Source organism: Condylura cristata, unplaced genomic scaffold (genome assembly GCF_000260355.1).
Source record: "Condylura cristata isolate star-nosed mole 26May11 unplaced genomic scaffold, ConCri1.0 scaffold00006, whole genome shotgun sequence".
Classification (NCBI taxonomy): domain Eukaryota; kingdom Metazoa; phylum Chordata; class Mammalia; order Eulipotyphla; family Talpidae; genus Condylura; species Condylura cristata.
This window is the reverse complement of record NW_004567107.1, coordinates 60,870,995-60,893,650: the sequence shown is the minus strand read 5'-3', so window position 1 is coordinate 60,893,650 and position 22,656 is coordinate 60,870,995. Positions and strand designations below refer to the sequence as shown.

The window sequence follows — 22,656 nt, the reverse complement described above, 5'->3', positions numbered from 1 at the left end:
CAGAAATGAAATACTTCTTTATCCTTAAGCACCTCGCCACCAAATTCAATATTCACTCTCCTTCACGCAAACTCCGCAGTTTAGCTTCTAGCTCTTTCTTTGCAAAGCAAGGGAAACCGGACTTCGGGTCTGCGCCCTCAGAACTCCCAGTGCTAGTGTCTGAGAATAGCCTCGTTAGCAGCAGTGTCCAGGGTGGTCCCCTCACTCCAAGGGGCAGTCTCCATTGATCCACCACCCCCTAATATCTACAGCTCCTCTCAGTCTCTGCTTCTTTCACAATCGGCTAAACCTAATCCAAAACCAATTCATTCCAGAAATTCAGATGCGCGCCGGGTAGCTACTGGTCCGCATCCCCAGGAGTCAGCAATGCTCACCTTCCAAAGCTTTGGGGAGATTTCTGAGCTGCGAGTAGTTCGAGCAGTTCGCTGGCACTCCTATCGACACAAGTTTCATCTTTTCCACCTCATCATCCTCTTGTTCCACTTTCGCGCCTTGGCGACTACACGTTCGGTGTTCAGTACTTACTCTATTCTGGGCAAAATCTACCGCCTTTCAACTCTTAGCGAGTCCGTCAAGAGCACATTGTTCCACCTGAATGGAGAATTGGCTGAACAGCGCATCTAGAGCTGGAGCAAAGGAACCTCGCACTATCTGCAGGCGTCACAACTTCGTGTTTTCTTCCTGTGGTCCCACGCTGTAGAGACTCGCCAAGTCGGGAGTGAAAAGACTCGCAGCAGTGCTCAGCCTGGCAAGACTTGGGAAGGCAGTGCAGCGCTCTAGTTGGCGCAGCGACCGAGCACAGCACGAGGGCGAACCATGACTTAAAACAAACATAAAAAACAAAACAAAACAAAAAGGACAAAAAAGCCAGGAGGCAAAAGTTTACTTTTGGTGAGCAATTCCGCGGGCCCCGTACGGGTAAGAAACTCCCACTGGGAGACACTTTCCTAGGTAGCTGTGAAGTCCGGAGTGTTTCAGAGAGCGAAGTCACTTTGGCTTGAGGTTCCTCATCTGGGCAGCACCCAGTGATCCCTCCAGGCTGTCGAGGGAAGCGAAAGAAGTTGGGATCTGAGATAGTCTGAAACCTAGACAGCTGCTCCCGGTGCAAAACCTTGGAAATGGCTGCTAAAGGGGCTGGGTCTCCAGACTCTTAATCCCTCCCCGTTTTCCATCAGAGCCGTTCACCTGCTACCGTCCAGTTTGCAATATAAGCGTAGACCCTAAATTAGCCCAGTCCCCAAAGCCAGGCGTCACGAATCCTTAGGCACTTCATTTCAAAAAGATCTATTGGTATCGCCAGGAACTCCTGGAGGAAAATGTCACTCGAGGGAGTGAAAAGAAAAGATGGATCAAGAGGGAATTATGAACTGGAGAGGGAATGTAGGCTCTTCTATTCGGAGGACCTCGGGGAGCCCCTCAGCTTCTTTGGTAGCAGCTACAGCCACTTCAAACAGCCCCCCGCAGTAGGGGTGGAGATGGCCCTGGAAGGTGGGGATGGGGAGAGGGTTAATTCTTAGTCCAAGACCTCACGATGGGTGCCAGCAGCGTAACTGGCCTGAAGGAAAGATCTGGGTGACGAGAACCCTGAGAAGGTAGAGATCTCGGAGCTGGCCAAGCGGACTTGAGGGCTCCTGCGAGGAGCCTGCCTGCCAGCAGCAACCCCTAACTAGTGTGGGGTGGCTGAGTTTTCTCGTCGTCCACGTCTGGGCACGCTCTGCCCCTCCTGCCTCTTCCGACTTCTCGCTCGCGAGTGGCCGGGGGTCGCCGGCGCGGGCTGGGCGTGCGCGTGTTGCATCGCGCGCGCGCGGGAGTGTGCGTGTGTGTGCGCCGCCCGCGCGCTGAGCCCGGCCGCCCGGACTCCGCCGCCCGCCGCCCGCCGGGTGTTTCCCTGCAGCCGCATCCTCGGAGCCTCCTCACCTGGCGCTCGCCGCCTGCCGCCCGCCGCCAGCCTAGCCCCTCTCGGCCCGGCTTGCCTCAGCCGAAAGTTTCCTCAGCACAGACACCTTCGCCAGGGGCTGCCCAGGGGGGATGGGTTTCTGAACCTATGCCTTGAAGTGGTCCTTGGCTACACCTCCCCGCCTGGTCTCCACCTAAAGAGAAAGGACAGTGGATTTTCTAAATTAAGGGGAGAAAAGGTGAGGGGGACTTTCAAGAGAGGGAGGAGCGGCCACAACCGAAAAATATCCGATTCTTTCCTGCCCACTGCCGGAGTATTAACTGCCAGGCGTGTGGTGTTAAAGGAGAAAATTAAATAGAAAGCCAAGTTGACCGAGGAGAGACTGGGAGGTTTCCGGATGCCGGGAAGGAAGGTTGTCCCTGTCTGCGTTTCCACCAGTGTGAAGATTTGGAGGCGCCTCTAGTACGAGGTGTTTTTTTTTTTGGACCCGCCACCCTCCTTCTGCTCCCATTGAAAGGAAACGCCGGCTAGCAGGGAAGTCCAGGAAAAGCCTCTGGACTTGGGTGCGTCGCAATCCTTAGCTTTGGATTTTAAGGACCTGACCAAGAATTAACAGCGTTTCCAGGTAAGAGACCACAAAAAACCGCCTGGTTTGCCAGGAGGAAGAAAAACTTAAAATAGATGCTGGGGTTGGGGCGCGAGCCGGGTTGAGCCAAGTTAGGACGCGATGTCGCCGCGTGGTCGCGCGGGCCACGCGAATGGCCCGGGGCTGCGAGTCGGAGAGTAGCCGGTTGTCGCGGGCGCCCAGTTCGGAAGCTGCAGCCGAAGGGAGTGCCCTGACCTTACACTTTGGAACCTATGGGAAATAGGTATCCTGCTGGTTCGTCTGTCCAGGTTGCTATATAGCATGTGTGCGCGCGCGCGTGTGTGTTTCCGGCGAGCTTTTTTTCCATTAGCACCGCAGACCCATCCCCTCGAGGCCCTGGAGCGTGTGGGCGCTGCTAAGCGCTGACAGGACGCTGTGGCAGGTGAGCCTGGCGCAGGTGGGCAGGTGGGGGCGGAGGCAGCATCCGGCCGGAGGATTGGGGGGCGCGCGCAGCAGTCGCCGGCGTCGCCGCCGCCTTCCGATCTCACTGCAGCCGCCGTCCGCTCCCGGGCGCCTCGGGTCTGCTGCGGTTCCCTTCGCCTCCGCTAGAGGCTCCCAGCGGGCGCCGCGGAGAGGGTGGGTGTGGGGGCGCTGGGAGGCGGAGGGGCGAGCGCTGGGAGCGAGCGTGCCCGCGGGGTGGCAGAGCGGGCGCGGCAGGGGGAGGCGAGCCCGGCTAGGGCGGGGGACGTGAGCCGGAGTCCCGGCGCGCCTCCTGGCTGAGAGCAGAGCTGCGGAGACGCGGGTCCGAATCCGGGCTGAGCTCGGGAAAGCTGTGCCCTGAGCTGGAGCCACTTCACCGATTCGATCCTGGCCCGATTCCCGAGGGCAGTCCCGGGAGGTAAAGTCCTCTTGTTCCACTCCCCTTTTGCCCCTTGGTTCTAGATAATTTCTCAAGTACCCCAGGTGGGAAGGGGTGGAGGTGCGGGTCTGTGACTAAAGGTGCCTTTCAGTCTTGCTTGGTGGAGCTCCGTGCAATGTATATTCGAACTAAACCCTAATTTGGCCCGCCTACCCCTGAATATTTGCCGGCTTTAAGGGAAGTTTTATGCAGAGAGGGCCGGGCTCCTCGAAGGTGTGTTAGGAGACCCGCTGTGTTCCCCTGAGCCGCAGTGGGCTGGAGTGCACGACTCTAGGGGTGGGGTGTGGTGGAGAAAGGAGTACCACACCCTTTTCTTTTCCTCCCCTTTCCTTTTCACCTGATGGTGAAGTCTCACCATCTAGCTTTTTACTGATTTCCTTTCCTTTCCCAAGGGGTTGACTCTGAGAACAGAGCAAAGCTGCTGAAACACTTGGAGAGAGAGAGATAAGCATGAGTAGGAAGTCTTGGCCAGAACATCAAGGGAGCAAGGAGGGTGAAGTTAAGCTTGTGTGTAAGGGAGGAGGGGGGATTGCTGGGAAATGGTTTGGAGTTCAGATTATTTGATGAAGTCTGATTCATTTCCCATTTCACACTGTCTTTGAGATAATCCTTGCCCAAGCCACTAACAGAAATCGTTTCTGCAAGATACTGCCTTGGGCACAGTGGGTACTGAATATGTTTGATGATTGTGTGTAAGTGAAAAAAAAAAACCCAAAAAACAAAAAAAAACCACGAATAGGTATTGTTTCTGCTTGGCATGATTAATCCATGTCTGTCAGATAACTGCTGATGTATGTGTTGTGTGCTGTGTTGTTTGTGCATACCATATGTGGTCATCTTACATTTAGTCATGCAATTTCAGAGTCCTTTTAACAAACATTACTTGTGATATTAAACCTCCTGCAAAATAACATTAAAGGAAGATGAAAATACGGTGGGGGCATGGAATATTCTATGCAATACTAAATAAAAGGTGGGGCCCAGCATTTGTGAAATATTGGGCCACAGACCGAAGGAGTGAAATATATGTTTTAGAAAAGGGAAGCAGTGGCTAATATTTTAAAAGCAGGGGGATGTTCTTCAGTGTACTCTCATCATCATCCAGTAGCATGCATTACTTCCAATACAGTTAGAGTGTGAGGCAGAAAACATGAAGCACTTTCTGATGAAAAGTCAGTTATATTACCTTACAAATTAGAATTTAAATGGAATGCCTTGTTACTTGTGATGATTGAAGTGGTTTGGTGATCATCTACTATTTTTGGTTAAATATAATATGTAACTTAATATTATATAATAAGAACAACTTAGTGAAAATAGAGCAGGTCAATTTATTGATTAAAAAATAGAATAAAACATAACATGATATCAAGGAAGATTTATGTGAAGTTTGTCATTCATGTATTACATTGGATCTAGGTCTGTATGGAAGGCAAGAATATATAACTTGAATTCTCAAAAAAAGATGGCATTCTTAAAATGTACTGTTTTGAAATTCTATATGGAAAGATAATTATTACTCACCTAAGAGTTATCTGTATGTATAGACACAAATTATTTATTTGATGCATATGCAAGACAAATATGTAAAAAGGGCTCAGTTTTCTTTCTAAGAGACACTTCTGAAACCAAACGAAGAGCATCGGTGCTAAGAATCTGTATGTGATGTAAGACAGATACTGTGTTTCTTGACAATTAGTTCACTGAAACTAATGAGGTTGTTTTGTAAGCGCAAATTCAGTTTTAGGACTCTATTTCAAAATATATTTTTCTCTCTAATAAATGTGATTTTTAAAAGAGATCAAACATTGAACATTTCCAGGTATGCCACAGATCAGAAAACCATTTCAGTCCTCTGAAACTTCATATCAAGAATAAGAAGTGATAGAATGTTGTCACAAATTAATTGGCTTGATGCTGCAATTAAAAACTGATTATTATTTGGCTCTGGTAGTCATTATGGTTGATTCCACTTGGTCTCTAGATATTCTGTGAAAGGACTCTAGGTGGAAATGTTTTCCTGTAGTACAAGGAGTGGAGGTCATTATATGCAGAAAGGTTTGTCAGTTACTGATTCTCCAATTTGACTGCATTTTATCCATAAAGCAGGAAACTAGATTGAAAACAAAAGGTCAGTTTAAAAAAAAATATGTGGATATTTCTTTCTTTGTCATAACCCTCTACCTCTAGGTACTCCATTTATAGTTTTGATGTGGAAATAGGTCATTAAGCTTCTTCCTATTATGGTTTAGGAGCTACTGTGATTTTAAGAACTATAAGTACTCTTTAATTACATAAAACTGTATTTTCTGAAACAAAAAAATCACTTGTTATTAAACATGATGTTTGATAAGGAAAGTAAAGGAGAATAGGAGAATCAGGTTAACAACCAGGCATCACATTCAATCCTCTAACTTCGTGTACCTTTATTCTTTCAGCAACCATCATTTTTTTTTTATTTTTAAAGTCTTTTTTGATTATTTTATTATTTCATCCCTCTTTTTCTCCTCCTCTTCCTCCTTTCCTTCCTTCTTTGCTATTTTCCTCCCTCCCTCCTTTCTTTAATCATTTAATTACCTCTCTCTTGGTTAAAATGTTTCTTTCAGAGAGAAACCTGTGCCAGTGTGAAGTTATTGAATAGTTATCAATCCATAATGTATTTTTAAGTGGCAACTAGTCTTAAAATATTGATTGTTCCATTTGTTCTTGAATTTAAAATAAAAGAAACCCACTAGAGTTGTGGATTTGGTTTTTTAGGGAGTATAAATCTTTGGTTGATACTTATCTCAAACTTTGTAGAAGCCTCTTGTGTCTGGCTACAGTTCTACTGGTCTCTGTTTCTGGGAAGCCTAAAAGCATGGAGGAAAGTCACCGGTTATACATGGTGCATTGTGCTTTGAGTGCCTGATTTTAATACTTTTTCTATAGGCATAAGGGTCAATATAATCAAATCTGTGATTTACATGGAAAGCAAGTAGTTAAGAGACACTTGTCAGTGTTTAATGTTCAGACATCGGTAACCCATTTTAGGAAACCATTAACTCTAGTAACTTTAGTAGATGGAACTATTTTTTGTAAAGTGTCATTCAAGAAATATAATTACTAAAAGGCTTTTAAAAATGTTCTCAAACAGAAAATTCAGATTCCAACAATCTCCCAAGAGAGCTAAATTCAGTGCCTATGGGAGGCAGCATGAAGAAGTAGAAAAAGCACTGACTTTGGCATCAGAAAATTAAATTCTACTGTATTTTATGACTAGTTGTGTCAGTTTGAAAAATTATTATTTTTCTAAAATTCAGTTTTGAATTCTGTAAATGGTTTTTAAAATTTGGCTATACCTAGGACAAATTTTGGAAAAAAGAAAACAAAAATTCCAGGTGCCAAGTAAATGTCAGGCATTATAGCATTGATAGAAAAGTAATGAAATATATTTGAAGAATACCTATGACATTTTTGTAATGAAGATGGATTTTTTTTTTCCTGGAACAGCTATTAAAAAGTTTTATAAAAGTGAAATATAAATTAATATGTATGTGTGTGATGAGTCTCTCAAAATTATTGTTAATATGGTATAACTTATGTGATATGTGTGAACAAAAGTATTTCTGGGCATTTGAGCTGAGTTCAAAGAGTTGTGATGATAAAGGAGAGGAAAAGAAAAGGAAAACGTTGTATGTTGTACTTTTTTCTCCATTTGTGTACTTAATTATGACACAAGTAACAATTGTGTTTGAGTTCATTATTGTTGGGTCACTTACCAGTTTCTATAGAAACATAAAAAATGCCTTGCTTGTGAACTGCTGATTCAATAGCTTAATTTATGAAATTATAAACAAAATTAAAAGAATATTTTAATTTTTATATTGGAATTTGCACAGAGATGCAGAAAGTCCTTTTGTCCTACTTTACTGTAGTGGTTTAAATGCTAATTATATTATTTATAGATTATTTTAATCAGGTGAATTAGTTAGAAAATAAATGGTAGATATTAAATGACTCATTGATTTTAATAGAAGTTTAAAAGCCCCATTGAAGTAATCATATGCTCTTTTGATAAAATATGAGGCCTGGTAGGATTTTAAACTAGAGTAAAATTTTCTTTTCTAAATGTACTCCCTCTTTAATACTAAGAATAGTCTATTTTTACTAGTTGAAAAATCAAGTATCATTTCCTTCTCCAGAATATTAGTATCATTGTCAATAGAACCACAACTGTATTTCCTCTTATGACATTAGTAAGTCTAAATGGCTAACCTAGGAACCTAGTCTGGAAACAAATTATAGTTTCTAGTATAAATATAATAAAACATATCAAATTGTTTATAAAGAGATAATTAAGGTCTACATCAAAATTACAAGCAAATTTCAGTGTAATAGGAATATATGTGGAAGTCTAAGATTTCTCGCACATTTCAGTTTCTAGTATAGCAGTAGTGTTTTTGAAATGAATTCTAAATTGGACCATGTAAGAGGATTTTGTGTCTTCATACAATCTCATTCTATTATAGTGTAACTATGGTTAGCTGCAAGATACCTATCTAGTAGCCAGCATGAAGGGAAATAATTAGCATAAAATCTGTATTGCTCTGGGTGTACCAAGGGAGCCAACAACAGTGCCTTGGGATACATATTGATTTTGAAACGGTGGACTACATTTATCAAAGGGAAAAAAAGAGCCTTTATCTTAGTGACTCTTTTTTACTGGAATTTTCTACATCATGTATACAATATGTAATTGAATATGTATATAGTATATATAGTGTAAAATGCAATATGCACATGTATACACACCACATGTTCTATATATGATACGTTCACACATGTGGCTATGTATGCATGCATTACATTCTATAATTTATATGTATTAAAATAGATCAGAGATATATGTTCATATATGTACACGTATGTTTTCACATGTATATGAGTCTCCTGATAACAACAATCCTCAACTCATATGTTCATGACTGACACCCACTCATTAAGCATATGATTATTGGTTCTGCAGGTTTTTATTCAAATTCCTTTGCACATGAAAATCAAAATATTTGCTTTAATCTCAATGAAATTTACATTAATCAATAGTCAGCTATTTACTGACTACTTATTTTCTGTACGATAATCAGAACATAAGGATGGAACTCGTTTTTAAGAATCTTGTGATTTTGTTAGGGAGAGAAGGCAAAAGTGGTAAACTGACCAAAAATACTATATGCTCAATCAGCTCATTCAGAAAATTCTTTAGTATCCATTGTTCACAAGAAAATACAAAGCAATGATAAGAGAATTGTGCCGCCTTCCAATTCAGAGTAAGTTGAAGTAAAGGAAGAATTTATAAATGGGGAGGAAATTGGACTACCTGTGAGCGGAATCTTAAGTGAATGAAAAACCCACAATCTCATTAATATTCTAATAATCTGTATTTTAAATATAACTTATTTTAATAATCTGTAATTAATAATACTAATACTTTAAGTAATACAGATGGACATAATGAGATGGTATTGCTGGTGTATTGGGACAATGATGACAACATTTTTGTAATGGAGTGAGGACATAGATACTTATATATAGCAGGCGACATTGTCAGCTGGTTCAGCTTATCTGGAATGAATTTTTTTTTTATTTTTGCATACAGAACTGGGGTACAGGCCAGAGGCTCAGGGGCGGTGAGAGGCTTCACCAGAGACAGAGTGGGGAACAGAACAGGCAGATCAACGAAGTACACTGTTGAGGGGAGCAGCGGGTGGGCCAGGAGAGGTCTGCCACATCATATGGTCACCTCCAGGGCAGGCGGGAATCGAACTCATGCGGAAGTGGCTTTAGATTCTCAGTGCTGTGCTTTAACCCGTTGCACCACCAGGGAGGGCCTGGAATGAAATTTTAATAATTATTTAAATATCCATTATATTACGCGTGTTCATAATAATTGACTTCAGGGACCTTTTTCTAGAAATTCTCAGAAATGCTTATTGAATCTGCATATATGTGTGTGTGTGTACACATACGAGCATATATATATACAAAAAAGAAATATATATCTTGATGATTTTATATCTTTTTTTTTCTTTTTTGATACAGAGCTGGGTACAGGTCAGAGGTGCAGGGATGGTGAGAGGATTCACCACACACAGAGTAGGGAGCAGAACAGGCAGATAGATGAAGTACACTGCTGAGGGGAGCAGCGGGCAGATCAGGAGAGGTCTGCCACACCATGTGGGTCACCTCCGGGGCAGGCGGGGATCAAACTCATGCGGAAGTGGCTTTAACTTCTTAGTGCAGTGCTTTAACCCACTGCGCCACCAGGGAGGGCCCGATGATTTTATATCTTTTAAAGAATTATAGTTAAAATCTTGCTACATCAAATTAACAGATGACTGGATAAGCAAAATAAAACATGTTTATACCTTGACATAATATTCATCAATGTAAAGTAAAAATACTGATACCTGTTATGACCTAATAAAGCACTGTAACCTATGCTGAATGTAAGCAGTCAGACACTAAAGATCACATATTGCATGTTTCCATTTTCCCATAATGTTTAGAAAATCACCTCTATAGGTTTTGAAAGTAGGTTGGTGATTATCTGGCATTGAGAATAAGGATAATGAGTAACTCCAAGTAAGCTCTCTGAGTCTTTGTAATGATGCACCTGTTTTCTAATTGAATAGTGGGGATGATTGTAATATCTGTAAATATAGTAAAGATTATGAGGCTATTCACATAAAATAAGGACCTTCAGTGGTATATAATTGAGTACAGTATTTTTGGTCAGTTAAAGATTGCCCAAATTCAGTACAGAGCAGTACCCTAAAGGCTTCACACAAAGTGACCTTACTATGAAACATTTTAGATCACGTAAGGCAGATGGATAATCCCAGTTTTATATATAATCTTTCCTAGGAAATTGTAGTTTGCTCCCCTGTTTATCCTATGAGACCAACATTACCCTGATATGAATACCATGAGAAAGCATTACAAATACTTAGGAAAACTACAAACTGGTAACCTTCTTGAACACACATGTAAGCAATATTAATAATATTTTAATAAATAGAAATCACCATTGCATAAAAAATAATATATCATGACCAGTTTGGGGTCACTCTACAAATGCAATGTTGATTACATATTAGAAAATTAACCAATAAAGTTCCCCCATTAACATAGATAAAAAGAAAAAAACTACATAATCAATAGATGCTGCAAAAATATTGCAGGATGTCTAATATTCCTTATTGATAAAAACTCTTAGCAAGTTCCTCAACTTGATGTAGAATGTCTGCAACAAGCCTATGTATGGTAATGTAATAAAAAAAAAGTGATTTTCCTCTAATCTTTGGAGCAGAGAAAGATTGTCTCTTCTTATCACTTCTACTTAATGATATAATGGGGATTGTAGTCAATGAAGAAGAAAATGAGCAAAAAAAAATTCTCAAAAACACAGATGTAAGGAAAGGAACAAAGCTCTTTAAACATATGCTTATTAAGGGATTTTAAAAAGTATCCAAGTGTTCTATAGGAATATAGTTTAATCAACCTTGAAATAATTATACAATACTTCATGAGAAGTTAAATGAATGCGGCATCTCTTTAATACTTCGTAAGAATAGCCATGACTTATTCTTAAGGAGAAAAATGTGGTTGAAGAACAATATTTAGTGTATGAGAGATTGATTGACTAAGGGATATTTATTATTTAACTCCTTTGTGTTAAGTAGTGGGGTAAGCATTTGATAATGATTATCTGTGGGAAGGGGCTAGATAAAGTCCTGCTTTTGAGATACTTGGTAATATGGCAAAGAACTTCTAAGAAACTGAAACTAAATTTTTAGTGAGAAATTGTAGTATAAGCATGTAAGAAACTAAATAGAATGCCACAGATTTATCCAGGATGGTTTGGAGAAGGACAGGTGCTGGTGCCTCATGAGTACTCAAGAGAGAACTTTTAGATAGAGAACAAGGGGCTATAGTGATGGTTCACAGGTGTTGTGGTGGAAGGACTGTGAGTAGCACACCTGAGGGGAGACTATAAATACTGTAAAAATGAACAATGATGTAAGAAAATAAATTTAGAAAAATATAAGTGATTTCAAACCACTTTGTTTTCTAATTTATCTTCTTCCCCCCCCAATAATTCATCTATTTACTAGTGAAGTGACTTATTGTACTTCCCTACCACAGTAACTTACCATGTGTTGTTAGACTTTTCTCACTTGGAATAATTTTGATATCATAGTCAGCATTTGTTGAACATCTATGAGCAGATGAATCATTCAAAATTCTAGGAATTCATAGTTGTTTAAGGTGAGTCCTTATTCATGAGCTTAGTTCTTTCTATTGAAGATGCTGTTTTCACATGCAAGTTTTGATGTTTCCATATTTTTGTTATTACAAAAGAAAAACACATGGTGAAATTCAATGTTACAGAATCATTTACAAGTAAAAGATCTTCCTGGTGCTCCTTTTAACATAAGGTTTTGACAAAGTAGCAAGCTGGGTTACCAAGGAATAAGTGGAGTGAGACTGAGGACTTTATGCTAATAGGCAAGAGGATCAGAAAAATAGTTAGGGAGTAGAAGACTTGAAGTGATACATGTCAAAAGGGAAATTTTTAAGTAGTATTGTATTCTGTGCAGTGACACTGCTTTCAATTAACTCCAAATCTTCAACAAAGTCACACAAGTCTTATAATGAGGTAAATATAAGGATTTCTGATCGAGGTGATGACAGCTTATTTTTGTGTTAGAAATTGGAGCAACACTGCAAAAGAGTCAGGCTGTGTGGTAAATAGGTACTAACATATGTGTGTTAGAGATATTCCTCCCTTTGTTCTTTTCCACTGGTGACCTTAATATCTATTTACCTGTGTCTTATATACATACCTCCCAACATATTTAGCATATCCTTAAGCCGTGACTTCTATAGCAGTTTATTTTTTCTCTGTATGTGGGTTACTTGATATTTGCCATTGTTTTTATAAAAACTCATTTCTCCAAATGAAATTAAATTGGTAGCACGCTATTGCCCTTTTTTCCTAAAAATCTTTTGATTATTTTGTAAAAGTAGGAAGAAAACACTTATGTTTAGTTCTACATTCATGATCCTCAAAGGGTAGTATATACATTTTCAATAAAAATAGATTATATTTTTGGGAAAGAAACTGTAATCATCACAGAATAAAAATTGTGTAAAAGACAGGTTTCCCCCATTCATTTAATTCAGTTATACAAAATTCATACAATATGAACAAGATTGATGAAATAAATTTGAAATATGACATGAAGTAAGTTCTGGGTGTTATTTTTAGATGCTTATGTGGTTTAGAAGAATACTCAGATATGGCTGACTGTTGAGAAGATATAGACTGAATGACTGTCCTATTGGACCTGGGTTTTGCTCCTGCATCATCCATCCAAAGCAGTGTCTACTGTGGGTTTCATCGAATGATTAGGGAAACAAAGCTAAAAGCATTGCTATCTGACTCAGAGAAGAAGGTTCAATGATTATGTTAATATAAAGTTCAAGGGAGAAGAGTATGCAGTTTGATTCAATAGTAATTAATGATTTAAAATTATAGCTTTAGAATATGGATGATAATCAGATGATTTGTCACTCGCAATGGTAGAAAACCATGAAGAAGTTATTTGCATATGCTGGTAGATAATCACCCCTTTTTTTTTTTTCATTTAGCTTTACTTGTGGGAGAAGAAAGAATGTAGATATATCAAGTGTACTAATCACTTTATAAGAATAAAGTGGTAATGAATTTAATTAATAATTCATACAAACCTTTTAGATGTTAGAAACATTTAAAAGTAAAATAATCTAATACTTACTAATAAAACCACTACATCAGTATGGCTGCTCATTAGGCTCCCTTTAACTGAAATAGTATTTTCCAGCCCATCTGGGCAAATTCCTATTAATCCTCTAAAAGTTTCATATTATAAACCATTCCAGAAACACTGGAGAAAATGTAATCTGTTTACTTTTTACAAGTTTCTGTTGTTCGTATCATTTGATATATTGTCTTTGTTTACAGCCCAGTATATCTTTCTAAATCATGTCCTTGAGTGGAAAAAATATATTCTATTTTTACTATTATTTACAAAATTCTACAATGCAATCAGTTTTTATTAATATTTATTTGGAATTAATTGAAATGTGATTTTTAGAATGCTTAATTTTAAACTGTTTCCAAAATCATCATATTGACATTTCCAAACTAAAAAGGAGATAATGTACGATTATTTAAAGTTTAAAGACTTGGCTTCAAATTCTGACTTTCTGGTTACTAACTGCTGAATCTCAAAGCAGTCTCTTAGTATGTAAAGTGTTAATATTCTCACAAATAGGCTATAATAGCACTTATCTTGTCCTGTATATCTTACATGGGGAAAATAACTAATGGGTGAAAATATTGTATGTGCAGAGTTTATACAAAGGAAGTCATTTTTCTAATAAAATATATCTAAAATCCACTGAAAATTTATCTTAAATGCAATAGTGTCTAACACTTTTATAAACAAAATAGGGGATTTGTAGATAAAGGCAAATACAAACCAAACAATTTGAAATTCATTACTTTATTCTTTTGAAACATCCTCAAATTTTCATATATATGAATGCTAGTTTTTAGAGTATGAAACTAAAGTAAAAATAAAAATATTGATCAGGAAATTGTGGCTTTATGACCCAGTTATACATGGGTTAGGTGATAGCTTTCATGTAGTCGTTTAGAGTTTTACTGAAGGTTGTTGAGTAACTTTTTGAGCTCTGAATGTGTTGATTTTACTTTCTAACTACAGGCAATTTGCATAAAGTAATCAGTATTGTACAGTATTTAAATTTTGAATTTTTGACCTCTCAAACATTTGTATCCTTTTTTCGCCTAATTCCTTGGTTGATACTTTGTAGATCACTGATAGAAACAAATTCAAAGAGCAAATAGGTACAATTTAATGGTAGTTTACTTCTGAAAGATGTACTATTAATGTGTTCTGATAGTATAAGGGGTTATCACTCACTGCCTAAATCTAGTTTGTTGGAAATAAATTATGTTTTTCATCTCTGCCCAGCATTCCTATTTGGTTACACAGTCTAATCAGATTTTCTGCCATTCATTTTGCTGTGATGGAGCATTTTCCTAGGTGTTTTCGACTTAAGTCAGATTCTTACAGGATCTTTATCTTTAATTTTGGTTTTATGTATCTGGGAAAAACTCCAGTTTAGCCCAATTTGTAACTTTCTCCCCATCTTTTTGGTAATAGCTTTTTAATTTAATGCTGAGAGAGATGGAGAAAGAGGCAGAAAGAGAAGGAAAAGAGAGGTGATATTTTTCCTGTGATTTTTTCTAAAACTATTTTGATAGCTAAGGGTTTGTTTTTGTGTTCATTTTGAGGGTTTTTTTTTCTTTATAATATTTTTACATTTATGTATATATATATATATTCCTTACTCTCTCTCTCTCTCTCTCTCTATATATATATATATATACATATATATGCATATATATACATGTATATATATACACAGATATATATGTGTGTGTATATATATAATATATATATATATAAATTTCTACTTCCTTCTTTCTTTCTGATTTTACCATTAATTACATACTCACTGAACACAAACTTTTTCATGTAAGTATTTCTTATTTGAGCTAACTTGCATTTATCTCCTTTTTCTCTACTATTTGCCATTCAAACCTGCTCAAAGGGACAGATCTTTTTCTCATGAATTAAAAACTCAGAGAGGCGCCATATGTTGTTTACTATATAAAATAATGTGTTCTATTTACATTTCTAATCATGTGAGTAGTTCTATTTTTATTATATCCCATTTATTAAAAAGTCCTAAATTCAACTATTATCAGAATTGTCTAGTTTATTTTACTTTTTAAAAAGATTTATTTATTTCTGCTTACAGACCTGGGGTACAGGCCAGAGGTGCAAGGGCGGTGAGAGGATTCACCAGAGACAAAGTGGGGAGCAGAATAGCCAGATCCGTAGAAATACACTGCTGAGGAGAGCAGAGGGAGGGCCAGGCGAGGTCTGCCATGTGAATCACCTCCCGGGAAGGCAGGGTTGGAACTTATGCAGAAATGGCTTTAGCTTCTTAGTACTGTGCTTTAACCTGCTGTGCCACCAGGGAGGGACCCCAGGATTGTGTAGTTTTAGCAGCTTTGCACTGACCACTTGCCTTGTAGAAAAAGATCTGCCTTTTTACCTTTCCTGCATTTCTTTCAGCTGACTCCCATGCTATGTGCTATTTTGCCTTGTTCAGATAGGCTACTTCTGGCAAGTCTTCAGTTGACTCTTAGAAAAGTAGAAGAGGTAAAGGTAAAGTCTGACTTGATTGACATAAATATAGTCTTGGCTAAGTTCTTCTTTGGGTTTAGTGGACTCTGTTTTACATTAGGATAGTGCTAGGAATGTTATTCATCAAAATTCTTTGTGACTCTTGAGCACATTGTAGGATTAAACTTTCTGGTTTTCCGTAGTTGGATGAAGCCATATAATGAGTTCTGACCAAGAAATTATGAGCAGAAGTGATGAGCTAATAGGCGTAGCTTATGTAAGAATATCCAGAATTCTTTCTTTTCCTCTCCATTCAACAACTGTGGAGATTGGGGCTGTTCACTTATCCTGAATTACTAGAACTTCAATGAGAAGAGTTAGACTTTACCCACCACTGACCCACCAATAATCATGTTACCTGATCAAAGAACTAATCTTTGTGGTCTTAAGCTACTAAAATTATAGGATTTTTGATACCACAGCATAATGTAACCTTTGGAAACCAAAATCTGTGGCTTTTTCAGAGTTACCTATTGGGGTGGTTTGGATACATTTTCTATGACACAGGAAATGCATTTCCTTCTGATTAGTTTATTTATAGTTCTGGGAATCTGAAAATTTCTTCCCTTTACTGTTTACTCCATCTCTCCATTTATCTTGAGCAGGATTTGAAATATCTCTATTAAGTTATTTTTGCTAAGTTGTTTTAGAAACATTTATATGACCTTGTCTCTTTCAGGGAAAGTATAGCTTGCACTTCTCTCTGATAATCCATTTCAGCTTGAGAGACTTTCACTTTAAATCAACTCATGAATAACTTAAAAATTATTGGCTAACACATATTCTAATAATCATATTGAATGTATTTTACAACAGTGGTCTTAAAACAACTTTAAAAAATCTTTCTTTATAGGTGACATTTTCATTGAGATATAATTGACATAAAACATTATTTCAGGTGTGCAATATGATTCAGTATATTTACATATTATGAGATGATTGCAACAGTAAGTTCAATTAACAGATTTTACCACAGTTATAATTTATTTTCTGATGAGAAGTCTTAAGATCTACTCTCTTAGCAACTTTCAGATATATAATATATTAATGATAGCATGTTCTAGAGCATAAATGACGTATTAATTACTGTGCCCATAAAACATCAATATAATACTTTAAAGCAACCTTTCCAGCTTTGATTTGAGGAGATGCATATCAATGGCTAAAAAAATTCCTTTATCTATTTCCCAAGCTTTTAGATTGCTTAAATGTCAAGGAAATTTGGCTCATAAAATAGTCTTGAGAGTTTCCTTTGGAAAATTCTGCATAGGTGATTTAGCACATTCACTAAACACGTGAGAATACTTGTCAATAATTTTTTAATTCTGGACAAAAAAGATGTCTCACTTAATATCCTGTTTAAAGATCTTATAGAGTATGTCTAGAGATTATTAGAGCATAGTGTGCCATTCAGTATTTATTTTTAAGATTTTATTTATTTATTCATATAGAATTCGGGTACAGGCCAGAGATGCGGAGGGAGAGTATTCACCAGAGACAGAACGGAGAGCAGAACAGGCAGATCAACGAAGTATACTGCTGAGGGGAGCAGCGGGCGGGTCAGGAGCGGTTTGCCGCGCCATGTGGATCTCCTCTGGGGCAGGCTGGAATCAAACTCATGCGGAAGTGGCTCAAGCTTGTTAGTGCTGTGCTTTAACCTGCTGCGCCACCAGGGAGGGCCCGCCATTCAGTATTTTTTAAACCATTCATAAATTGAATTAAAAACATATTTGCTTATAAGTGCATAGTCACGGCTTTTCTGTGGAGTCATATAATGATTTATGGGAAGCCTGGAAATTTATTATATTTCTATTAAATTCAATATTTTTTGTTAAAATCATAAATAGTGCAAATTCACTCACTGTTCTTTACAACTTTTTCATGTTTCTGCAAGTTTTTTTGAGTGAAATTTACTAGAGAGAATTAAGGAAAATGTACATATTCTCACCATTGTAAGAGGAACTATACTTGAACTGATGTTGGGCACTTCACATTTATTGTGAAAGATTTTTCTGACTAAAACAATCAATGAATTAGTTCATCTTTTAGACTGACAGCTAGTGTTGTAGTTTGAAACAGTCTGGGCTTGGGGGAGAGAAATACAGTGACGAATCTACAAAAACATATTTTAGGTTATGCAATAATAATATTAGCCAGTATTTACTATAACGTTTTAAACTTAATGAAACCTTGAAGAGATATTATATTTTTTTTATCCTATATTTGACCATTAAATCACTTCCCTCAGATAAGGTAGCATTTTGTGTATAAGTGTGTATTACTATGACTTTACAAGTATTATTATTATTATTACTGCTATTGTGTTATTGTCTTTATCTTTTGATTCATGGTCCTTTGTATGCAAATATATTGTCATATTTTAAAAGTAGAAAACACATTCTGAACTCAGGTACAACTTTTCAGACAAAATATATTTATACTGTTAATTCTTCTGGGTTGACCTAGGTGGTATTTGATGTAATGGAACATTACTAAGATTTGGCTTAAATGAAACATTTTCATATTCTAGTTCAGATTGGGTTATCATATGGCTAATATTATACAATTTTAAGTTACTGTTTTATAAATTATGACAGCAATTCAAGCTGTATTTCTGAGTACCAGATGTTTCTTTGCAATGTTTGTAGTGTGTGTCATAATATAGATGATCATTATATTAAACAGAATTTATTGTTAGAACTGGACACTACCACCATCTGGTGGCTTTGTAAGATTTTATCAATTCAGTGTAAACTTTCGGGGTATCTATCAAAACAACTTAAATAAGGTTAATTAAACTTGGAAGCAGAAACATGTATTTATATTTTTAATTAAGATTGAGTATACCTCACAGCTTCTGGTGGTATGTAGAAGTGTGAATTACCAATATGGGATAACAGTGAACAAATATGGAAGATTGAACTGTGATAACTGATGAACACATCTTTTAGTTCTGAAATATTTTCTATTCATTGCAACATCTTCTATCAAAGTCTTTGCTGATCTAACCCAAAATTCAGGCATTTGTTTTCTGCCATTTAGGAAATTTTCCCTATACTACATGTTAGGCCTTAATTACCTGTATACACTTTCATAGTCTTTATAATTAGTTAATTTGGGTTATCTTTTATCACTAATTAGATCATGTGGTTCTTTAGAGTGAAGACATTATAGATTTCTTTTGCATATCTGAATCATGCCATACTTAAGAATATATTCAATCCTTATTTAATACCTGGAAAAGGAAGGTTTTTGTCAATATAATGGCATTAAGGAGACTCTTCCATTATAGCAACTGTTTTTCAATGTGATAGGAGAAAACCATTCCTTTTTAGCATTTCCTCATAACTCAGAAGAGCCTCAAGTTGTGTATGTTAAATATAATGTTTAAATATGATAATAATACTGTGAAGAAAAAAAGAGACTATTTTCTTAGTTTATAGCAATACATTCCATTATAGTATAGATACCTTCTTCACACCTAGGAATATAAAAGGAAACAAGTTGCTTATCAGTCAAGTAACCATATTCTAGAAAGAAAGGAAGAATAGTGGAAAATGAAGTCTTGTAAAATTAAGAAATTTTGTTGGTAGACAGCATATGTAATTTGATGCCAGATAACATTTTCATGATTGGTAAAACAAACTGGTATAGATGAATACAAATATACACATACTTTGTTATTAAAGAACAATTAGAAGTTTACATAAATATTAGTGATAACTATGTCTAGATGATTTATTTCAACTGTTTTGCATTTAGTTATTTTATCTTTTGTGTATTTTTTTACAATGAGAAAATTTACCTGTATGAAAGTATTATTTTAACATAATATTGAAAGTATTTGGATACCAGTGTCAGTAGTGTGTAATTGTGGCTCTTCATCTAACACTCTATAGGGTTATTTCTTTGCTTATCAGCCAGACTTCCTGAATTTCAGTAATTGACACCTGGCAAAACAATTGACTATAAATATCATATATGTGAAGGTTTAAATTGATAATTTTTTTTAAAGAATTATTTATTCATGCATACAGAACTGGGGTACAGGCCAGAGATGTGGAGGGTGAGAGGCTTCACCAGAGACAGAGTGGGGAGCAGAACAGGCAGATCGACGAGGTACACTGCTGAGGGGAGCAGCGGGTGGGTCAGGAGAGGTCTGCCACACCATGTGGTCACCTCCGGGGCAGGCGGGAATCAAACTCATGCTGAAGCGGCTTTAGATTCTCAGTGCTGTGCTTTAACCCGCTGCGCCACCAGGGAGGGCCCTAAATTGATAATTTTTTAACCCTATGATTCTTTCATATTTTTTCAAGTGACCAATTCTTGACTTTGTTCACATGTGCCAGTGCTATTCTAGGTGTTGGGATTATAAAGCAAGAGTCCCTTTTTTCAAGCAACTCAATGTGGTAGATGAGATTCTAGAGGATTGTAGATATTAGTCTTTGTTGGTATACAGGGGTATGTATAAACTGATAAGTCACAAAGGAGTAATATCTGATCCAAGACTGGGGAAGCAGGAAAAGACATCATAAGGAAGTGATGCTTGAGATAAGATTTGAAAACAAGAGAAGTAAAGGATTGGTGAATGCCAGGCAGCAGAGATTAGGAAGATAATGAAGACTGGAGAGGATTCTGATTCATATAATGTGGGAGGGGACAGAATAGCACCGTAGAGATTAAAGAATTGATTTGAGCTCAAGGTAGTAAGCAGGGAATAGGAATATGGACTAGATTCTGCGAATCCAGAGAGCCTGGAGAAATGATTGATTTGAAGTCAAAGTGTTCTAGGTGAAGAAGATGGAGTCCCTGCACACTAGCATTCTTTATGAAGCAGAACCAGGGGCTTATGCTCTAACTGCATCCAGAAAGAGGGCACTTCTTAAAACTCATTAACTTTTCTGGGATTGTATTATAGAAGGTCTGTGAGGTACAGAAAATAATGGCAACATCAAATAGAAATATTTTACATCTGCTTAGCTGTATTGAGACAAATTAATAATATGTGGTCTCACTAATATTCAGAGCAAATAAGACATTTATGAGTTGTTATAGCACCAGCAAGTTGTTCCTTCTAGCAATTTGAGAAATATATGTTAATATTATTTCATTAGAATACTATTTTTCTCTACATATAAAAAGATCAGTTGCTTTTCTATATTATTTCTATTACATTTTAGAATTGACATTACTTTGGTAGAAATGAAACTCCATTTTAATAATGGAGATTATTGAAAAGAGATAATGTGAAGAATACAAATGCAGTTTTTAGTTTTTTTTTTGAAATGCTTCTTTTTGCAGAATTCTGTTAGAGTAATACAAAATTTATCCTAAAAACTATTTAAAAAATTACAAATTTATTAGCAGGTCAGTAATTATTTTTAGACGCTATAGATTCAGCTTTATAACTACGCATAAGTTAACTAACAGGTGCAGTTTTTTTTTTAACGTTTGTCTATTTATGCATACTAAACTGTAGTATAGGCCAGTGGTGTGGGGCTGGTGAGAGGCTTCACCTGAGACAGAGTGGGGAGTAGAACAAGCAGATTGATGAAGTACACTGCTGAGGGGAACAGCAGGCGAGGTCTGCGGTGCCATGTGGGTCAGCTCCAGGGGCTGGGATCAAACTCATGCTGAAGTCTCTTTGGCATCTTAGTGCTGTGCTTTAACCCATTGTGCCACCAGGGAGGGCCCAAAGGATGCAGTTTTATAAGTTATCCAATTCAGGTTCTTAAATTGAAGTGTAATAGCAGTATCCAAGTTATAAATTTGACAGTCCCAGTACAAATACTGTTAATGCAATATATAATATTGATCCTATATTTGGAAAGTAGTTAAAGAGAGCAGGTAACTTTATCACAGATAGAATATTGATAATTAGGTAAAGAAATGTGATCAATTCCCTAGCCAATGACACTGTACTTTATATAAATGTTGTTTCTAGTTTATGTGGGTGAGTCAAATTAGCTGGAAATATAGAACATAATCCTGGATTTAGAGATAAATGCCATAGTAAAGTTTGAAAAGTCTGTAAACCAATGTGATACTATTTATAAGATTTTAAATGCATAGTTGTAAGTTATTATGTAAATTATTTATGTAAATACATAATGTAAATAAATGTAGTATTTACTGACATTATTTAATTGTATTCATCTTTAAATCCCTAGGAGTGATGTCCAATATCTGCTAAGTGTTTCAAAAGTGTTAAAGTGGAATGTATTATAATTGTACTATCTTACTGTCTTCTGGATCTTGCATTCTAGGATAGAGTGTTAATATAACTGAGAAAGTAAGCAATGAAGTATTCCCAGCAAGTTTTATTCATGTTCTAGTAGCTCAAGCAATTTTAATACCCTCAAGATGACTTACCAAATGAAAAATAATAAGAAAAATTATGATAATTTACATTAGGACCAACAAACCTAAGTTGAAAATGAGTGGGGTCAGTTACTTAAATCATTGCTTCCCAGAACAGAATAGAGCAAAAACACTATCATAAAGAAGACATTTATGTGTACATTATTATTAAAATTGGTTAAGAAACAGGGCATATAGATCAAGTTCAATTTTATTAATAATCCTGTTGGAAATTAAATGTGACTGAGTTTTGGAATCCCTAAGTTATATATCTTGTTTTCAAACTTTTCTCATACAAGATCAAAGGAATGTTGTTTGTAAAATATATCTAACCTATTGAATATAATTGTTTTAAGAACTATGTTAATTTTGGAGAGATTGTTTCTACTTGCTTGCAGAGGGTATTGCTTAAATTATATTTGTGGTGAGATTGTTAGCCAATGGAATTTATTTGAAGCTTGATTTATTTATGCATAAAACAACTGGGGAACGGAAGAGAGGTGCAGGAGTGAGAGGATTAACCAGAGAT

At 37.0% G+C, this 22,656-nt stretch overlaps 1 protein-coding gene across 2 annotated transcripts in view; it reads left to right on the top strand.

Annotated features, from left to right (window-relative positions):
• Nucleotides 1-2,072: 2,072 nt before the first annotated feature.
• The window catches only part of LINGO2 (leucine rich repeat and Ig domain containing 2), a 1,074,912-nt gene continuing 1,054,328 nt past the window's right edge, over nucleotides 2,073-22,656 (top strand). The window contains exon 1 of one of the 2 annotated variants that reach the window (XM_012721335.1): nucleotides 2,073-2,522. The gene's annotated coding sequence lies outside the window, so the exon portion shown is untranslated. Of the gene's footprint in view, nucleotides 2,523-3,213; nucleotides 3,382-22,656 lie in introns of those variants that run through there. The other variant, XM_004677707.2, reaches the window with a different exon arrangement.